The 19378-nt window shown below is 46.0% G+C and overlaps 1 long non-coding RNA gene across 1 annotated transcript; it reads right to left on the bottom strand.

Annotated features, from left to right (window-relative positions):
* Positions 1 to 1983: 1983 nt before the first annotated feature.
* Positions 1984 to 14148, bottom strand: LOC130582189 (uncharacterized). Its single transcript, XR_008966293.1, has 3 exons — positions 14114 to 14148; positions 6641 to 6893; positions 1984 to 3604 (listed from the first exon to the last, which is right to left on the bottom strand). It is a non-coding gene; the product is annotated as an uncharacterized LOC130582189 (long non-coding RNA).
* Between the last annotated feature and the right edge of the window lie 5230 nt (positions 14149 to 19378).

Genomic DNA, 19378 nt, shown 5'->3' with positions numbered 1-19378 from the left:
ATGTAACCAATACAGTATTTAAGTGCCCCCTGTGTAAACTAAGTGAAAAGCCTGCTGTTTGCTTTCTTTGCCTCTGTTGTGTATTGGTCAACCGAAGCCGGGTGCTCTGTTTGCTGTTCTGATTACTATTTTAAAAGGAAAGATCCATAGGATCATGTTATCCAGAAATTGAAAAAGACTTAAACCCCCCTCACTGGGCTTARGAGAGGGATCTGGGGCTGAGTGAGAGCCCTCTCGTGGGCTGCCCAGAGGTGTCTATTGCCAGGGGAGCTCGTGCTATTTGAAAGCACACACATCAAGGATACAGCCCCGCACAATGTACTTTGTCTCTTTATTTTGGCATGTGTGRTGCAGCCGTTCTCAGCAGCCTCTGCAATCTCAGCCATAGGGTTCAGCTGAGCTCAGCAAAGATGAAGATATGTTAGTGTAGGGTCAAGGAGATGGTGGGARCTAGTGGGTCAACTGGGAATGTTGCTGCTGCTATATCTAGAACTGTTATCTGGTGGAGAGGTGGATTTCCTCTTGCTTTGAACCAAGAGGAGTTTGTAGGCTTTCCCCCTAATTTACTGTTATTGATCTGCCATCAGCTCCTTGCCCAGTTAAATCCTTTATTCTAGGTGCTGGATCTTAGGAGCACAGTGGTTTCCCATTATTGTTATAATCTTTTGCCAAAGAGAGATTCCCCTTTCTCAGTAATGCACCAAAGTGGAAGTAATCGCTCTTTTTTCTTCTTGCATTTGTCCTTTCCTGTTTCATTCACCGATTGAAAAATGGCTAAAGAGCAGCCCCCATTTCACCTCCCCTTTTCCCTGATTGACTCAGCAGCTCCTGGGACAGAGAGAGGAAAGGGGCCTCGAGGTCACAACCTTCACAATCTTCAAAGCCCCTGCCGCTTCCAGCAGCTGTCACAGCTCTCACTGACCATATCCCCAGAAGGTCAGCAAAAAAATAAACACTGGGGCCCGACAGGTCCCCTTCTCATGCAAACTGGCCATTTCCCTCCCCAGCTCCCATTCCATGCATAGATTACACATTGGAGACCCCCTTGGATTTGCACAGAGCTATGCAAGAGCAAAATGCCACAGAAAATAAAAGCAGAAGGGCTTCCTGGGCAGGCAGGGTGGGAAAAAGAAAAGCAGCTTCCTGAGCTCTCCATGCCCACCCACAGGCTGCTGCAGCCATTTTGTGTGCGCAAAGCCTGAAGGTGAAGCTGGGGAGGGGGCTGACTTTTCCCTGGGAGAAAGACTGCAGGAAAGGATTCAGCTTTTTTATCTGCTTGTGCATGTGAAGGATAGAAGAGAGAACCCAAAAGAAATAGGAAATGAAGCATAGACTGTAAAAGCCTTTTCATCAGGATTAGATTGCATCCCMCTCCGACAGCCAGCCTGCTTTCTGCACTCACCTTCCTCTGCAAAAAGTCATGATGAAGCAGAAATAGTGCCAGGGAGAAGCACAGGTTCAAAAGGCCAGAGCGGAAAGGTCCTTTGCTAAAGGAAATACCCCTCCCTAGCCCTCTTTTATAGAAGTATCCATTTCACCATGGCCACTAATAATCAAAGGGCTATTTCCTGGCCTTCCCAGCACAGCTCCCAGATGCAAAGCCCTGTTCTCATCTCCATTATTGCAAACTCTTCCCCTCCCGCCTCACACACACTTCCCTACCCGTGCTCCCCCATGGCTGAACACAGCACTAGGGCACGACTCGAGTTTTTCAGGCTCCACAGTGAAGGAAGACGCTCGTTTCCTATTCGGCCTCTCCCCACAAGACCAAACGGGTGAGCAGCACACCGGATCTCCGGGCAAAAACTCGTTGAGGGGATTTTTATCTGCGAGGGGGCTGCCAGGGAGGCAGGAGGGGCTCCTGACCTGCAAGAAATCCCCCCAGGAAGAAAAAGCAGGGACAGGGGACTTGGGGGCCACTTTATTTATTTGGTGTTGGCCGGGTACAGCAGAGGGGTTGCCCCAGGCTCTGCGGTCGCGGGGAGCGGCGGCGGGCCCGGGGCAAATGGTGCGCGGAGCCGCTCACCTTGCCCTGCCCCTGCGCGCACGCTCTCCGCCGCTGCGTGTTTAAACAAAGAAAGTTGCACAACCAAAGTMCGTCCGTCAGTGTCGTGTGTATCCCCCCCCGCCCCGTTAAGGTGGCTCTCGGGGGGCGGCGGGACGTCCTGTCCCCGCACGCTGTCACCGGCTCGTCCCCGGCTCTCGCCGCTCCCCGGCGCACTGACGCCCTTTCATTATTGCACTGCTCGCTGCGACCGTGACAGTAGTGCAACAGGGAAAGAGGGGCAGCCCGGCCGGTGGTCCCAGCGCTGGCATAGCAGCTGCGGCAGTCCCCGGCCTGCAGCCCGGCTGCCGGGCTGGGGGCACGGAGGGAGAGCCCGAGTGGGGTGGGGAGATCCTGGCTTTGTCCCCGAGCTGGCCGCCTCCCATTGGAATGATGCTGGGGGGCAGCTCAGGGGGGGGGGGAGTTAAACCGAGGGCAGCGGCAGCCCTACAACGGGGAGGCAGCGGGCACGGCCCCGTGGTGTGGCTCCGGGCCCTGCCCCGCACGCCGCCGGGCCGGCGAGGAGAGCCCRGCCGCCCCGGGGAGACGCGCGGCAGCGGCGCCCGGGGACCGGCACAGAAAGCCCCGCGGCAGCGGCTGCTCCGCCGCGCCCTGATCCGGCCCTCAGTCCCCTCCCACCACCCCTTTCCCTGGGCCCCTGAGGTCCCGAAAGGGACCGCGGGGACCACCTGAAATGGAAGGCAAGGCCACCCACTCGGCCATCCCGGCTGCTGTCAGCCCCCAGCTGATCCTCACAAAGCGGAGAGGAGATTTAACACCCCCATCCCTGCTCCGTTCCCACGTACCTCAGAGAGCAGCTTTCGGGAAAGGGCCGGAGGCTGCTCCCGGCCCCGCTGCGCCGCCCGACCCTGGAACAGCCTCGGGTGCGGGGCACAGCCGCGGAGCCCGGCGGGCCGCACTCGCCGGGCAGAGGCATGAGCTTTGTTTCGCGGAGGTTATTGGGATTAGAGCCTCGGCCTCTTTGTGCTGTGCTCTGCTTCGCATCACAGTGATTTTCGGGCTGGGATCAGGCACAGAAACAGCAAGTATAGCTATGTATCTCCTCCCATCCCTTGGTGGGTGTTTACATCAGTATGTAATATAGACACCCTTCAAACGTTTCAGAACTCATACTGTTTTAAAAAGGAGCCATGATGGGTTTCTCTGGTTTCAATCACTGCTTGTGTTTTAAACACGAGGCCGTTTTGAATCCTSTGTGATAGCATCAGAAATATGCCCATTACTCACAACCTGAGTCACCAGAATAGCACGATTATTTGTCACAAATAACATCTCTGTACAATTACTCGCCTATCTAACAACGCTCAGCATTTCACAACTTTTCCCTTAACTCGGTGGGCACATAGGATTATTTTTTCCTGCTGTGGCTTTCTTCTCTCCATGAAGAATAWCCCTCAAAAGAAAAGACCCTATAAGCAATATTGCACTACTACCCTGATCACAAAAGCAGAGGCAATATTGATAGGGTCTCATCCTTAAGGTTAGGAAGCTGGATAATGTGTCTTGCRGCAGGTGACTGGAGGGAGCTTCATTCCATGCCTGCAAATGGGGAAGGGGTAAAAAGTTAGAAAGCAGTGTACTGCCCCTATGGATCACAGCACCATGTGCTCCTGGGAGAGGGGGGATGCAGGAATGGAGTAAATCTCTGACCCGCAGAATCCGTGCACGGGCACTACCCCTTTCTCCCAGGACGTATTTAACTCCAGTATGTATTTTATCCAGGTTTCTATACCTCAAWCCCCAGTTCTCACCTTGTTCTGTGTAAATTTCTTCCCTTTATTAATAGCCTCAGTCAATTAGCTGCCTAGCTGTCAGAGGCTGGGAAGTGCTATTTATTTGATTAACTGATAGTTGTATTTTGAACCTCTTAGTAACAGGCATCAAGCCCTCAGAGAACTTCCTTTCTAGGGCTGTCCTACTTGGAGAGCCCAGTGTTTTAAATATCCCTCCCTTCATTGGAAATCATGGGATTAAATACACACCAAAAATTAGAAAGCAAAACAGGATCTCCAGGGCTGGCTCTCCAGCACTGATTTCACATTGATGCACACAGGTTAAACAGTGTTTGGARACGCACGCGTGTTTTGCCCTAGTTTGTTTTGTTTGGCTTTTTCTTCTCTTCTCCCTCCCCAGCACCTTTTCTGTCCAAGGCTGCAAGGCACAATCTTCAGCTGGGGCTGGCTCAGTGTTGAACACACTAACAGCCACAGAAATTATTCCCAGGGAAGGGCAGACACCTCCAGCTTCAGAGCTGCTTTGCCAACTAGACTCTTCCTCTCCACTCTGGCTCCCAATTAACCTGCCCCAGCGCATTTGTCACGTAGGAACACTTGAGAGTCCAGAGGAAGGGGAAGGAAATTTCATTCCCAGGCCATCCCAAACCAGCTCATGATTTTGACACATTAAGCTTCTCTTTCCTCAGCCTGCTTTCCAGTGGATTAAATAGGAGTGTAATGAAGGGACAATCCYCTAATTCATGGATTCCTGGCTAATTTATCCATGCCACATTGATCTGGTCTTTGCCATTAGAGGTCCCTGGCTTTTGGCATGCTGGTGTGAGGCAGCCCTGCATCCTCTTTGATGCTGCTTGACTTGCCAAAGAAAAAGGAACTGGACAAGCTCCATTCAATGTTTGGTATTTTCTAATGCTCAAATAAAATCACCAATCTGCCCCAACCCCTCCTTCTCCCATCCTTCGTGATGCTTGTGGAATAAAACAGGGATCTTTTTTCCACATTATTTATTTATATTAAGTCTTTGCTCACGTTAATTAAAAGGCCACATTCACAGAGATTGCTGAAAGCAGTTCAGAATTGAGTTTTATCAAACTACTTGTATTCTCGTTACCTTGGCAAAACCTCAGGTTTAATCCTGCCACTGCTTCTCAACAATCCCTGCAACCTAGACATCCAGTTGGACTGAGAACATAAAAAAAGATGCAACTAGGCTCAGCCTTACCTTTCCATCTATTCCCGTCCAGTCTATTTTGTTTATTGTTTACCATGCCTTTTCCACTCTTCAGCCTCGATGTTATCTCAAACAAGACTTAGACATAATACACACATTTTACCTTCTCCAGTGGCCAAAAGACAAACCCACTGGCAAGTTTWCAGTGGAAACACACAATCTGCACATGAAGTGATGTTGCTGATGCATGGATAGTGTGGGGGGGAAAGCATGATTTGACGACTTCCTCACAACTTAAATACTTCAGTAGTTGCACAAACTACAACTGGGAGCAGAGGGTAAGGGATGTAATTAGAAACGTCAGCCACAAGTTAAGTTCCAAGCAAAGGCAATTAAGTTACTTTACGTTTCTGGATCTGTGCTGAGAGCCTAGATGCGTCTCAAAAATGTCCTTATCTCTAAGTGGTGTATTGGCACAGGCCTCCCCACAGGTTGCTTTTTTCTTTTTTTTTTTTTAGCAAAACAGGAAAAATAAAGATTGAATCAGCCTTCAATAGTATTCCAATAGTATTCCACCGAGTTTGCAAACGATATGCAAAGCCTRGTTTGCACTATGTCCTATAGCAAGGAGACTCTTTGGAATGTATATGGGGGTTATTTTAAAATAAACGTTTAAACACGAGATTATGAAATGCATGCTATTTATACACTGTGAGGCTCAGCATCTCTAGATATGTTTAGAAACCTCTCTTGCCTTTAATCACAGTTATAGAAACTAAATGGAAATGTCACCCAGACTACTATGGAAATAACACTTTATATGTTGCTCAATAATGGAAGCTCTTTTTTTGGCAGTGCATGTGGGGGAATCTCACTGTATTGGAGCCTTTGCTATGTGTTTAAGTCSCCTTTTTCTGATGTTAGGAGACAAATAGACTGAAGTGTCCTTATGATGAAGCCTTGGGATAAATAAAGTAGTGAGCTGAGCCTCTGGAACCAAGAGGCCTCTGCTCTTTGTGAGATCAGACCTTGCCTTCCCTGGTCTAGCTTAGGGAGCCATTTCCCCTTCCCTTTGTTGCTGTTTTGTTTGTTTGTTTCTCTTGTGGTTAAAGATGCCACTCAGGGCAAGCGGGATTTTTAAATTTTCATCTCAGATGCAAACTCACAAAACATAGAAGGGCACAGTCCAGCCTTGTTTCCCTGGTCACAGCCAGTTCTCTAGCCTGAGGAAAGGAGACCATTTAAAAGCCATCTTGCAATTAAATACATTATATAGTCTACAATATATTTTCTGCAGTGGAATTGACACTATTACCAAAGGTCAGAGCAAACACTTTGGAAACAGCTGTAGGCTGAAAGTTGATTTAGAGTTTTCCATCCAATTTAATAATTTTATCATTGTTTTAAAACTGGGAAGTGTTGCCTTTTTAATTCTNTTTCAAGAGAGAGAAAATTCTTAGCATTCCAGTCCTGGCTCCTTAAGTCTATCTAGCAAGTTTGTACAAATCTGTCCAGAGAAAAAGGGGATTCTTGCTTCCATGCAAGAGTCAACTTGTCCAGGTGTGAGACTCCAGAGAGTAAAGGTTGATAATCCTCTCTGAAAACATCACCTTCCYAAGTGTGTTTCACCCACCAAGCTCAGGGATTCTGTCACCCACAGTCACTTACCAATATGTTCCCCTTCTCCTGAAATCAGGAGGGATTACACTCCAGAATGTCCTGCCATTTGATTCTTGCTTATAATATTTAGTTTGTGGGTTTCAATAACCCTTTTCTCAGCAGCAATATTTCCTCGGCTGGCAGAACCCAGATCTGCGTCAGTGAGCTCCATTAAAAGGAATGACAGAGCTCCTTAAACAGCCCAGACTTTGTAACCCCACAATACGGCTTTTCTGCATGGTGTTTACCAGCGCTCTGCTGTCTGATGGAAAAAAAAAAAAAAAAAAAAAAAAAGACGACTTATGGTACTAAATGCAGGAGGAAAATAGGGCTAAATACTATCCCCCTGGAAGTGCCGATCCCACTGTTGGCCCTCATGTACAGGGCAAGTGAAAGGCCTTGTAGTTGCCTTGGCTGGGGAAGGGCACATGCAGCGCTGATCCTGAGGTCCCCCAAATAACTCTTTCCCCCTCGGCAAGGGCCAGACTCCCCTGATCACACACCCAGAGCGCCCATGGCTGCAGGGGCAGGGTGTGGTTTCTCCTCGGGGCCCCCAGCCCGAGTCTCCAGAGCCGGGGCCGGTGGCACGGCACGAGGGGAAGCGGCACCTCCTGCCCCCGCCCGGCCGCCTCCCTTCCCCAAACCACCCAAGAGCGGCCAGAGCAGGAGCGACCTTAACACAGATCTAGCACTCAATGCAATGACTCAAAAAGTCCCCCTGAAAAAAAAAAAAAAAAAAAAAAAAAAAAAAAAAAAAAAAAAAAAAAAAAAAAACCAAAAAAAAAAAAAAAAAAAAAAAAAAAAAATCCCTCTGAAAACTTAAACCATCTGATTTCACTTTCCGCTCCAATTGGTTGTGTAGCGAGGGCGCAGGTCTGGCCTCCTCCACCACACTAATACCCTATGTGTGCTGCCTCCACAGAGGAGGGGTTCTTTTAACAAGTTTATGCAACAACAGGATGGAGGCTCTGCCGGAGCCCTTCCCCCCGCAGCCCGACCTGATTCCCCGCATTCCTCCCGCGCCCTCCCCCTCCGACCCAACTGGAGACAAACTCTGGCATCTCCACACACATGCAAATGGTTTCCCTTGCACAAATACAGACTCCTGAAGGGGCCTTTGCTTCCGAATCCCCCCTCTCTTTTTTTTTTCTTTCCTCCAGTGCTTTTTTTTTTTTTTTTTTCGCTGTTACATTCCTCAGCCAGGCAGGGTTAAAAAAAAAAAAAAAAGTGGGGAAGGGAGGGTTTGGAATGTGTAACCTCCATCCCAGGCCCAAATCTGCAGGGAACCCCGTCCTCTCCCCTCACACCCCTGGGGCCTGCCTTGCAGAGATCTGGCACTCAGCAAAGGGCGTTTATGGGCTCCACTGACCCAGGCAGAGCCAGGAGCCCTCAGAAGGTTGTCCCTCTCCCTCTGCAAACGGGATTTGGTCCTTGTCATCAYACAGGCCTTTCCCTGTATCACACGCCTCAAATTCCCCCCACGCCCAGGGGAGGTTTAGAAGTGTAGTGACCATATTATTTTTAAAGACATAACTTCATACAGGAAAACAACTATGCATCTATTMCCCCTGTGATTTCTCCACCTCCAAACAAGGCAGGCTCACATGTCTGAGAGGCCATCTTACAGCCCAGCATCAGCCCCACCAAGGCTTTCACTAGCACTAATTTCCACTCGCTGATGGGCTCCACGAGCACACACAGAGAACAAAGCATTGCCCTGCTCCAGGGTGGCTTCCAGCTTCTCGCTGGTCCACCCTCCTTCACTGGTCCACCCTCCTTCGCATCCTCCCTGGCCAGGGGCAGCAAAGGGCCCTYCATGCTCCCACTCTGGTCACTCTTGTGCTCCTACTGATGGCGAGGGGGGAAGATAAGCCCCTAGCAAAGCCCTTAGAAATTTCACCTTCTCCTACCTCTTTATTAATCAAGAATTAGAAGGAAGAAGACAGGAAAGCGCCAAAGCTAAATGGGTCTCCCTGTTCCTCAACACACACAAAAATGGCAACCGTGCTACAATGCAGAGATGGATGAAAAGAAAAGCTCTAGAGAAAGGGAGCCATTCCGGCTCGGGTCACCTCCACTGAGGCTTGGGAGTGCACCACATGGGCCACCAGCACCGTGCCTCTGGTTCACGCACAGAGGCTTAGTCTTCTCCTCTGGGTGTGAAAGGGACACAGCCTTCAGCTTCCCCCCAGAAACAGAGGGGCTGTGAAGGTGCCTTTTGTCTGCTCCCTCGTTCTTTGGAGAACTGGAGTGCATTACTGAGGATTCGGCTTCTCCTCAACCCTCTAAAATGGGACATGCTCCCCCCCTCAGGATGTGGTCCTCCATTTTCTGCCTCCCCATGGCTCGCTCACCAGCAGATCCCAGCCTGGCTTGGGATGTGCTGTGCAATCTGAAAGCACTCGTTTACCTAGATTTGATTTCCAATATGACGGCTCTCCCCACCCCCACCCTTTGCTCCCAAGGTAACAGCTCAAGGCTTCAGGAAAAAAGAGAGAGAGAGAGAGAGAGAGAGAGAGAGAGAGGAAGGTCCCATCCCCCAGCCCTCCAAACCCCTTTCTTAGCAGCTGCAAGCGAAAATACCACATCTGCCTCCAACTACACCGCGAGTGACAGTCACCAACATATTATTATTTAAAGATCAATTCTGAATGCAGTGTTCCTGTTCCTAGGCCTACATCATCCCCGTGTCTCTCAGCCTCGCTCCACATTGCTATTGGGAAGCGCAGGGACAGATTGTCTTTCAAATCCTATTGATTATTATTTAGGTATCTTGTACTATTTTTTTTTTAAATGAAAATGAAGGTATCAATATTCCTTTAATCTTAACAGTAATTTCTCTAAAAGTGAAATACGATGGAACTTGAAAAATTCATCAATAGGAAGCAAAAATTAAATTGTCTGTGAATACATGTGTGTATATTAAAGTCACTTAATTCTACACACAACAGTAACATCCTTAGGTTCACAAACCCCTAATTTTTGGAGCAGAAGYAAGAAAATATTCAAAGCTGGTCAGTATATTTTTAAAGGTGGTGATTGCTCTGAAGGAGGACAAGAGGGCTTTAAAATGTGAATAGGCCAGCTTTTTATTTTACAACTTGGACACACAAACCCAAGCTAGTGGCAGAAAGGGCAATCCATTTTGTACACTGAAGCAGTCAAAATGAGGAACAAAATCCAAGGAATTTCCATATAGACCACTCAACACAAACACAAAATAAACAAACAAACACAGGGCTACACAGGGGTAGGGATTTTTTAAAGCAATTTCTACACGATCTTGGCATTTTAATGCTCATTTGAGTCTTTGTGGTGGAGGGAGGAAATCAGAGTAGGGGGCTGGTTCCCTACTAAAATGCATTAAATAACTACAGAATGCCATAATGTCAGGGGCTGGGTGTGCAACAGTAACTGATCATAAAGGATGTATTAGGACTGGAACCAAATGCTTTGACAATATTATTGCACTGCTTTATTTGTGCAGACAGTAGTGCAACATTGTCAGAGCCAGCGATACCAGCAGCCACTGTCACGTTCTGCACAGCTGTCCCTGCATCCTTTTGTAAGGGACTGTTACATTACAGTGTTAACCACAATAACGTTTTTATGTTTAGCYCCAATAAAACTCTGCATGACAAAGTTTATTTGCAATCGTAATTAGACAAGGTAAAATAATAATAAAAAAAAAACCAACAGCAACAAAAAGTTAGTTTAAAAATGACAGAAAGAGAGGAAAAAAGGGAGAAGGATAGAAAAAGACCACTGTTGGTATGGCTTGTTAAACCATTCAAATCTTCTGCTATATGCCCAGTATATCTAGGCACGGTACGTTATAAAGGTTTTATACAATAAAATATTTTTTTTACAGTACTGGAGAATAAAACAATTCAGCATCCCCAATCATATATGTTTCCATAAACCAAAAATTGATCAGTCAATGAATCTGAACTTGACAATTTAAATAAATCACAGAAAGTGCCAACCCTTTCCTTTGCCTTCAGAAGTTTTCTTAATTGTGCTGTGATTTTATCACGGTTGACCAGTACAGATGAAAAAGGCTGGGGGGTGTGGTGTATATATAGAATGGTATAAATACACAGTGCTTTGATTTGCTATGGAAAATGTTACAGAAATGATGAGACTTGTGTACAAAAATACCTAGTACTTGTGCTTTAATCTCAYGCATATCAGCGTGTGACCACTCAAAAATCACAGCACAAACACCCCAGATTTTAGAAATAAATCAACAGCATTAAATCCCTGTAAACATTGATAGGGACCACCTTAAACATATATAGGGGAAAGTTTCTCTAAGGGGAAAAACTATAATGAAATCACCAAAAATTTCAGTGTAGATATTGAATGGAAGACTGTAGAAATTAGYAATGAATTACTCACAAACTATTGGTAAACAAAGCAGGTAATGGGATGCCTTGAAAGCTCCCAGGAATGTTTGGAGCTTATGTCTGAAATAGGATGTGTTTAAATTATTCCAGCCCATTTCTATAGACAGACACATTAAAATGTATAACCCAGACTCTCTCTCCTTATTTAAAACCACTCCCACATGTATAAAACCTTATTTCACACACGTGCATAAATACACTGGAGGAGGCATCTATTTTAGGGTTGTTTGCCCACTCTGAAGAGGGTGGGCTGCTAAAGGGGGTCATGTTTCTGCCAGCCAATGCCCTTTTAATATTGCACTGCTCATCATAATTGCCAGTAGTACAACAGAAAAAGGGCTCTGGACAACAGCATACTTCAGAGACTTTCCAAAATAAATGATAAATCAGTTAGAAACTTCTCCAAGTGATGGCTTCTGTGCATGTTTTACTCTAAAACAGATTTGTTACATTCAAAAAAAAAGGAGTTTCTTCAACAACCATATTGAATCAATGTCRTTCTGTAAAATTAGATTTTAATATTTCACAACTGCTTCTTCAATTAACTTCAGTAAGAATTTAGATAAGCTTGCTTTAGGCACTTTTTTCCCCCTTATCAATAGTAAATGTACTGCATTAGAGCATGTGAAAACAAATACCAGAACTGGGATTGTCCTGCTTGCATTTCAGCACCCCAGTATTTTACAAAACTAGGTGTAATGAACTAAATATTAAAGACACAATAGAGGATAAGTTAATATCCTTTCTCTTGCTTTCATCTGAACCAGCTGTTAAAATAATTGGTATTTATTACATACATGCTTCTAGCACCTTAAATTATTCACTTCTAATTGCTAAGGAAGTGTTGCTATTTTACAGAGGCATCTAAACAAGCTTTCAAAACAACTACCATCCAGCAGTGAGAGACCTTCAAAAATCACCTACTTGCATCATGAAAACATTACTATTGTAATTTTTCCTTTTTCCAAAAGAATATATGGGTRGTAAGGAGAAAACATCAGTTAATCATTACAAATCAGACATTCCAAATAATTTTAGCAATAAGTAACATTTAAAAGTCAACTTATTAGTCTTTAGGCTCAAAGTGTTTAYCATTTGTTTCTCTAGACAATTTCAAACTTATAGCTGGAAAATGTAACTWCTTGTTAAATAAGAATCACTTGAAAAATTATAAAATTATTTTATTTCAAACAATGCAAAGAAATTCTATGCAAAGAAATCCAAACTTGAAAACAACTTTCCATGAACTGTATAGACAAGTAAGAATCATACCAAATGCTAAAATGAATTAAACTGATTCAGTTCTGGGGGAGTTTGGGCTGAGTGAGTAAATGCACTACATGAATTCTAGTTGTCAMTTTATCATAGTAGTATTAACAAAAAGCCAATTGATTTGGAAATGTCCCAACCCAATTAGACTCTTAAATTGTATCGTTCTTGTTTTCTGACTTCATTTTAATTTTTCCTCCTTTTTTTTTTTTTTTTAAACAATAATTTATTCCTAATCCAGAAACCTAGGCTGTTTTGGAGCTGGGTTTTTTTTGGTTTATTTTTAAAAGGAAAAAAGAGAGAGAAAGAAGGAAAGAAAAAGAAAAGAAAAAGAAAACTAAAAGAATATGCATTAAACCTTAGGAARTTTTTTTAATTCCGGAGCCCCAGGTCTGTGTTCGAGGGTACGAGCTTTCCTTACAGAACTCAAAGACCACACACTGGAGGGAAACGGAGCGGAATTGGGGCAAAGTGCAAGAATGCCAAAGAAACACTTCGGGCTGCGCACCCTGGTTTATTGCAAAAACTCTGGACTATTTAAGCAAAGCATTACTTTTACGAGATTTAAATATTAAGCCAATATAAATACTGGCTGGAGATAGCATGTGACTTATTGCCTCGCTCTTTGGGGGTTTTAGGAAGAAAAAAAAAAAAAAAAAAAAANAAAAAAAAAAAAAAAAAAAAGGACATTCTAAAACAGGATCTTATAGCAAAGCAATTCAAGTGGTATCTAAAGAGATAGGAGCTCTGCTACGTTTAAAAATGGGAATAGTGTTTTGCAGGAGGAGCGCTGTGGCACAATGAGAGCGGGCAGCAGCCGCGAACCCTCCCGTGAAACAGCCCTCGGCGCGGRCTGGGGGTGGGGAGGGAGCGCTCGGCTCCGACGACAAGAATTTCATTCGTGGGATCCCACTCAGTTTCTCAGGAGTGTTTGCATAGGTGAAGTGTTTGAGAGGAGGAAGGGGGGAAAAAAAGCTCACCACTATCTAGAGATTTCCAGCCCAGCCCGCCGGCACTCGTCTCTCTCCCGGCGCTGCTCGGCGCACGGGCGATGCGCTCCGTGCCGTCCCCGCTCCGCTCCCGGCGGGCACACACGGGCACCCATTCCCCACTCCTGCSGCTCCCAAGTTTTATCCCCGGCCCCGCTGCCGCCCTCGGCGGCTRCGGCCGCCCGCTGCTTTCAACACCTCGTATCGATCGCACGCCAGAACGCAAACCGACCAGCCAAACTTCACTCGGAGAATCGCCACACTTACAACGCGGGAGCAAAACGCTCCCGCACTGCCCGCTCTACGGGAAAGCCTCTTCGGGAAGCGCACGGCCCCGCCGGGGAGTCCCCGCACGGGAGGCGGGCGAGGGGCGCCGCCGTCCAGCGACTCCCCCTCCCCCGCCTCGCCCCGCGCTCCCCGCCGGGTCCCCCTGCTCCGCAGCCTCGCTGCCCGGGGCGGGGGGCGCCGCTCGGCCCCTGTCCCGCCGCCGCTCGCCCCGCGGGCCATTGTCAGCGCCGCGCCCCCCRGCACCCCGCGCCCCCCCGGGCCGCGCTCCCGCCATTTCCGCCCGAGCGGGCGGATGCGGCCGCGGTTGGCGGCAGGGCCCCGGGCCCCGCGCGGTACCTGGCGGCGGGAGGGACGAGGGACGGGTCCCCGCGCCGCGGGGGGGAAAGTTGCCAAAAGAGGCGCAAAAGAGGCGGCGAGAGCGGCGCGGCTCCGCAACCCCCCGCCCGCCTCCCGCCGCCGCCGCCCCGGGCGCGCCTCTGCGCGGGTCCCTGATCGATCCGAACGTGGGCAAATCCTCCGGTACCAACCTCATGGCCTCCCCGCTCCAGCCTCCATCTTTGACTAGTTGACATTCAGCTCCTGCCTGACCAACTCCTCATTAGCATACCTCCCCCGCCATTGGCTCGGCCCTGCGCTAGTCTTTGCCACCGCCTCCGCCATTGGCTCCCGGGGAGGATGTTTAAAAATATTACCCCGCCGCCCATTGGCGCCCGGCTGCCTACGTMACGGCACGCTCTTTATTTTAACAATGAATGCACAAACACATTCTTCCATTCACAAATTTTTTTTTTTTCCAGTAGTTTGCCCGCCTTTTCTCCAACTACATTTTCATTGATTTTTTGTTTCAACTGAGGGGGTCTCGGTTGTAAACAGATAAATCAAAGGCGAACAGAAGGGGGACCTGAGCAAATATTATTTTCTCTCTCTTTCTCTCTTTTGTTCGGCAGTGCTGGTGTTGGGGGAACAAAACTGATCCCCAGCCGTCCCCGATCGGAGAGGTGTGGTCGGGGGGGGGCTGCTCTGCCCAAGAGGTTGCAACTATTTTGCGTCTATTTCGGTTTCAAAGCTGGACCTCTTTCCCGCAATTAGAAAAGCAACCTCTGCCCGGGCAAAACAAACCGCTAAATTAGTCAAATTTAGAATAGTAATTATTGCTGTGGGTGTGGAGCGGTTGCGGGGCGGGGGGGCTCGGTGGGTGCGTGCCCACGGGGAGGCTGCTCCTCTCTCCTCTCCTCTCCCGGAGCTGCGGGCAGCGCCCTGCACGGCCACGCTCCTCTCCCGCTCCTCCCGCAGCCGCGGACTGAGCCAGGCAGGGGATTTAATTGTGACCRACTGAAACACACCAGGTCACTTCAGTACACTTTCATGACAAGACCTTTTCCTTTTGTACGCGCGGTTGAGCTGAAATCAGGCGATATCAAAGTTTAAGGGCTAGGGAGGGAAGGTTTCTAACATTTCTTTTGCCCTGCAAATTGTAAAAGACAGGAATCGTTGAAACATTAATTAAAAAAGACTGAGAGAGTCATTGAGAGAGTCCCTCTCACAGGGAAAGGTCTTGGTGAGTCCCTTTTTGGAAAGGTTTCTGCCATATTGTTAACTCACAAACTCACCACTGTGCAGTTGCTTCCCCTTCCAAAGACATAGTTCCTCACTTCTTCAACAATTGATTTCAACAGATGTTTGTAMAATAGAAATGTTTCCATACACCAGTGAGAAAAATTTATCAGCAAACAAACTGGGTAAGATCTGAGAAAGCAATAAACTTTCATGCACTTTAGTGGGCATAAGATTTTTGTTTCTTCCACTGTATTTACTGGCATTTTATTAAGTTACCTCTCCTTTTAAAATAAAGTGTATTTCTGTCTAAATTTTTGTGTTATTTTAATTTTTAAATATCCTTTCATTTGTTCACTACCCTCATACCAAATCCAACCCTAAAATATAACTTGTGTCTGTGTGAACTAAAATTTTACATTATACAAAAAGAAGGATATTAGCTATTTTTAAAAATAAACTAAACTTCCTTTTGTATCTATTCTTGGGCTTGGGAGTTGGTCCTGACTTGGATATTTTCTCCATATATGTATGCATATATGTGTGTAGCCCCCCACRCACAAACATTGAACCCGAGTTGTAAATGCTGGGTCTGGGTACTAATGGGTGGGGACTTGGAGCAGTGGATCTCTGGCAGTGTTTTTGGAGATGGGAGAGAAGGGCAGTGGGCTGTGAAATCACACATTCCTGTCCAATGGAGCTGAAATAATGGTATTGTTCTCTGGAAAAGAGGTTGCTTTTCTCTTCTCCATTCTTCCCCTGATCTGCAGGGACCTGATTGTGCAGTTAATCAGCAAAAAAGCGTTTGATGTAAGGCAGGGCGTGAATTCAAAAGGGCCAGGGGGGATTCAAGAGGGATTCTTCTGTCTGTTAGAAAATGTTTTTCTGATTTCAAAATGGTAGACATTTGAAAAGCTGTATTGGTCTCTCTTCACAGATCCGAGTTTGTAGTAGGTACCAGCACTAATTATATCGCTTCCTTTGTGGGTTTGACACTTTACTGCTTGGGAAAAAAAAAAAAAAAGAAAAAAAAAAAAAAGCAAAGAAAAAAAAACTAGATATCTTACAGCAAAAAGAAAGATGTCCTTCCTGGAGCAAAGGTGAGCCCCTCTATATCTGCAGTTAATTCCTTCAGCTCGCTATCAGTCGCCAGAGAGTCTCCTTATGCCTTGCCACACGTTTAGCATTGCACGATTCAGAGTAAAATAAAGCCCATGGGGAGCAGGTAAGAACTAAGTTGGTTTTGTAGCTCTTTTTGGTGACCTGTGTCCTGAGCATGACATCCACCTCCCCGAGTCTTTAAACACTGAGCCTTTCCTGTCCCACACACTTCTCTGTAAATCTTTCCTTGCCAGCCTTGTCTTGAATGCCAAGAATATTTGAAGCCTGTTTCTTATTTCAGTGTGGTCATTTCCCAAACCTTTTAACAAAATGCTTTCTGCCGATTTCTGCTGTTGTATCCACACAACATTCTGCTATCTTTCCAACGTACAGCGTCTATACATATGTAAGTATGTAAATTCGTTGCTATCCCTTTATTTAATATATTATTATAGCTACACAGGAAATGACACATCCTAGAGAAAGGCAACTGCCTTGGATGTTTACGTGTAAAAACGTGTAACTTTACAGCAAACTCCGAACGGGTTTGTCAGTTTAACTTTGAACAAACTGCAAATAAAGTTAATGAAAGGTCCCCAGTGCCCACCCTCGGTCTCCAGCCCCAAGTCTGTCACTGTGCAGCCCTTTCCACGGGTTCCTTCCTCCTCTGTGAAAGGAGGATTGCTCTGTTGTAATGCTGGATTGATTGATTTAATTTCTGTGTTTCAGGGCTGGGGGACACTGGGGAATTCTTTGGATTTTTTTATTTTTTTTTTTTTGGTGGCGTTTCGCTGCAAATGTGCAGTTGTGCTTTCCTCTTCCTTTGGGAAGGAAGGCTGCTGTTAGTTTGCTTTCAAGAAGGACTCCTTGCAACCGTCCAATGCTGGAGAAGAATGGCGTTTTTATCATTTTTAAACATCAAGGAGGGGAGGGAGAAAAGCTGATTTTTTTTTCTCCAGATCTTGGGGTGTTTTTGCAGTGTAACTCAATCTGATGTCACTGGGGGTGGAGTCTCGTTGCGTTTGCTTAAACTGGAGCTGCCTCAGTTCAAGGCCTTGTGGCTGAAAGTTCTTAAATCTGTGGCAGACAGGSACGTCTATTCCTTAATGAGACTCCTGCTGCAATAACGCATTTTTTATTTTAATCAGCTTCTTAATGCTATTAATTACGATTTCTTTCATAATACTCTCCCCATCTGCAAGGTTAATGCAGTCCCACACGAGCAGCACAGTAACACTCTCCACCGTTACCGTCTGTGTGAAAACACATGTACAAACTCATATAAACCCTGCTTAATTAGGTCTTGAACATGCATATGCTTTGTGGGCGTGGGTGACATGCAGAAACAAAGAGAAGAGAGGGTGGCAAGAAAAATTTCACAGAAGTTTCCAAAGATATTTACAGAGGCAGTTATAAATTAACTTTAAACTTCACCCTTGTAGAGGACTGCTACWTATAGGAAGGATAGATTTGGGGTTTGTGTTTTGTCTTTTATTCCYAGCTCCCTAGCTGCATGCATTTGCTTCTGTGGATGAAACTTCAAGGTTGGCTTCAAAACTAATTGATAAAACTCCATGGGAGACAGGAACAAATAGATACATAAACTGTTCACGGGGCAGCATTGRCTATTCATGTTTAAACTTAAACAGACTGGACTTTTGGTTTGCTTCAACTTCAAAAAATCAGTACCACTCCTTCAGAGGGACTGGAAATCAAAGTTTCCCTCTGAGCTCAGTTAAAATTGTAGTTCTCTTCTCATTTAGACAGTTACCTTCACTATTTTCTTTTAACACACTAACATGAAAAATTAAGTGGACCCTTTATTTAAACACTGATTTGAATGATCCTAAAACTTGCCCCTAAAATATGAGAGATTTCTCCATTCCCATATTTTTAACCAAGTAGTTTACAAAAAAAAAAAAGTTTTCTTTGAATGGACTTTCACTCAGACACATGAGAATTAAACAGTTTGAAATTATTATATGTTTGCATATCTCTCTCCAGATATGTGTCTACATATCACTGAAATTCAAATTGTTTCTTTATTTTTCCCCAGATTCTTATAGTTTTTTAACAAATGCAGCTTGTTAGAGGATTTTTAAGTGAAAAAAGAATCCAAAGAAAAACAAAAATACTATTCACAACAAAAATGCATCCCCCAAAACATTTCAGTAATTTAAAAGCTGTCAGAAACGATTTCTAAAAGTTTAAAATTCACCCAAACTCACCCCCGCCAACCACATTTTTATTTAGACGGAACAATCGTTTTAATGTGATAAAAATGCAGTATTTTCTTCAGGATATTTTGCTATCTGCAGGATTGAAAACAAGAAAGGCAGAGAAATCTCGTTCCTTTCACTAAAAATAAATAATCTTCATCATTTCCTAGCTAGCAGATGGCCAAAAATACCTTACATGTTTCCATAAACATATCCAATCGATAGCTTCAAAAGTGATTGAATGTAACCGAAATGCAGCCAGCCCAAAGAGCTCAGCTCTCTCCTGATCAAACCTCTACAAAGCAGGCTCTTGTGCTCGACTTGACAGTGTCCGAGAGGGAGGGGAGCGGCAATGAGAAAACCAGTCACTATATGCGAGTTATGAATGAGGGATTGGATGGGAGGGAAAAAAAAAAAAAAAATAGAGACGCAGCTAATGCAAAAATCAGTTTAATTCCGTCGGTTTTACATTGATGTGCCTTTGCCCTCGGATCCCAGCGCGGCCGCGGACCCGTAGCTAAACCCATCTCTAGCCCAAAGCCCGACACACATCCCCGCTACAGGAAAGAGGGGCATTGTGCTCCTCGGCTCACATTTTCTTCTCCCCCCTCTTTACTCGTCCCCCATCTCTCCCCCCTCCCTCTTTTGTAAATCAGAATGAGGAGGTTTTATAGTGAGTCTAATTCTCACTCCCTCCATTTCCTTCCTTTCTGCATTTTTTATCCCCCTTCCACCCCGCCCCTCCTCTGCCTGCAGCCCTGGTATTGATTAACCACTTCGCTGCTACCCCTGGGCGCTGCCTCTCCTCTCCGTTCCGAGCCGGGCCGGGCTGTGCTCTGTGCCGGGGGAGCTGAGCCGGGGCTGTGTTCTGTGCCGGGGGAGCTGAGCCGGGGCTGTGCTCTGTGCCGGGGGAGCTGA

This window comes from Malurus melanocephalus, unplaced genomic scaffold, assembly GCF_030028575.1.
Source record: "Malurus melanocephalus ecotype Western Australia unplaced genomic scaffold, MMel_1.1 scaffold_470, whole genome shotgun sequence".
NCBI lineage: Eukaryota > Metazoa > Chordata > Aves > Passeriformes > Maluridae > Malurus > Malurus melanocephalus.
Note: the sequence above shows the minus strand (reverse complement) of the source record. Positions and strands in the feature narration are given on the sequence as shown.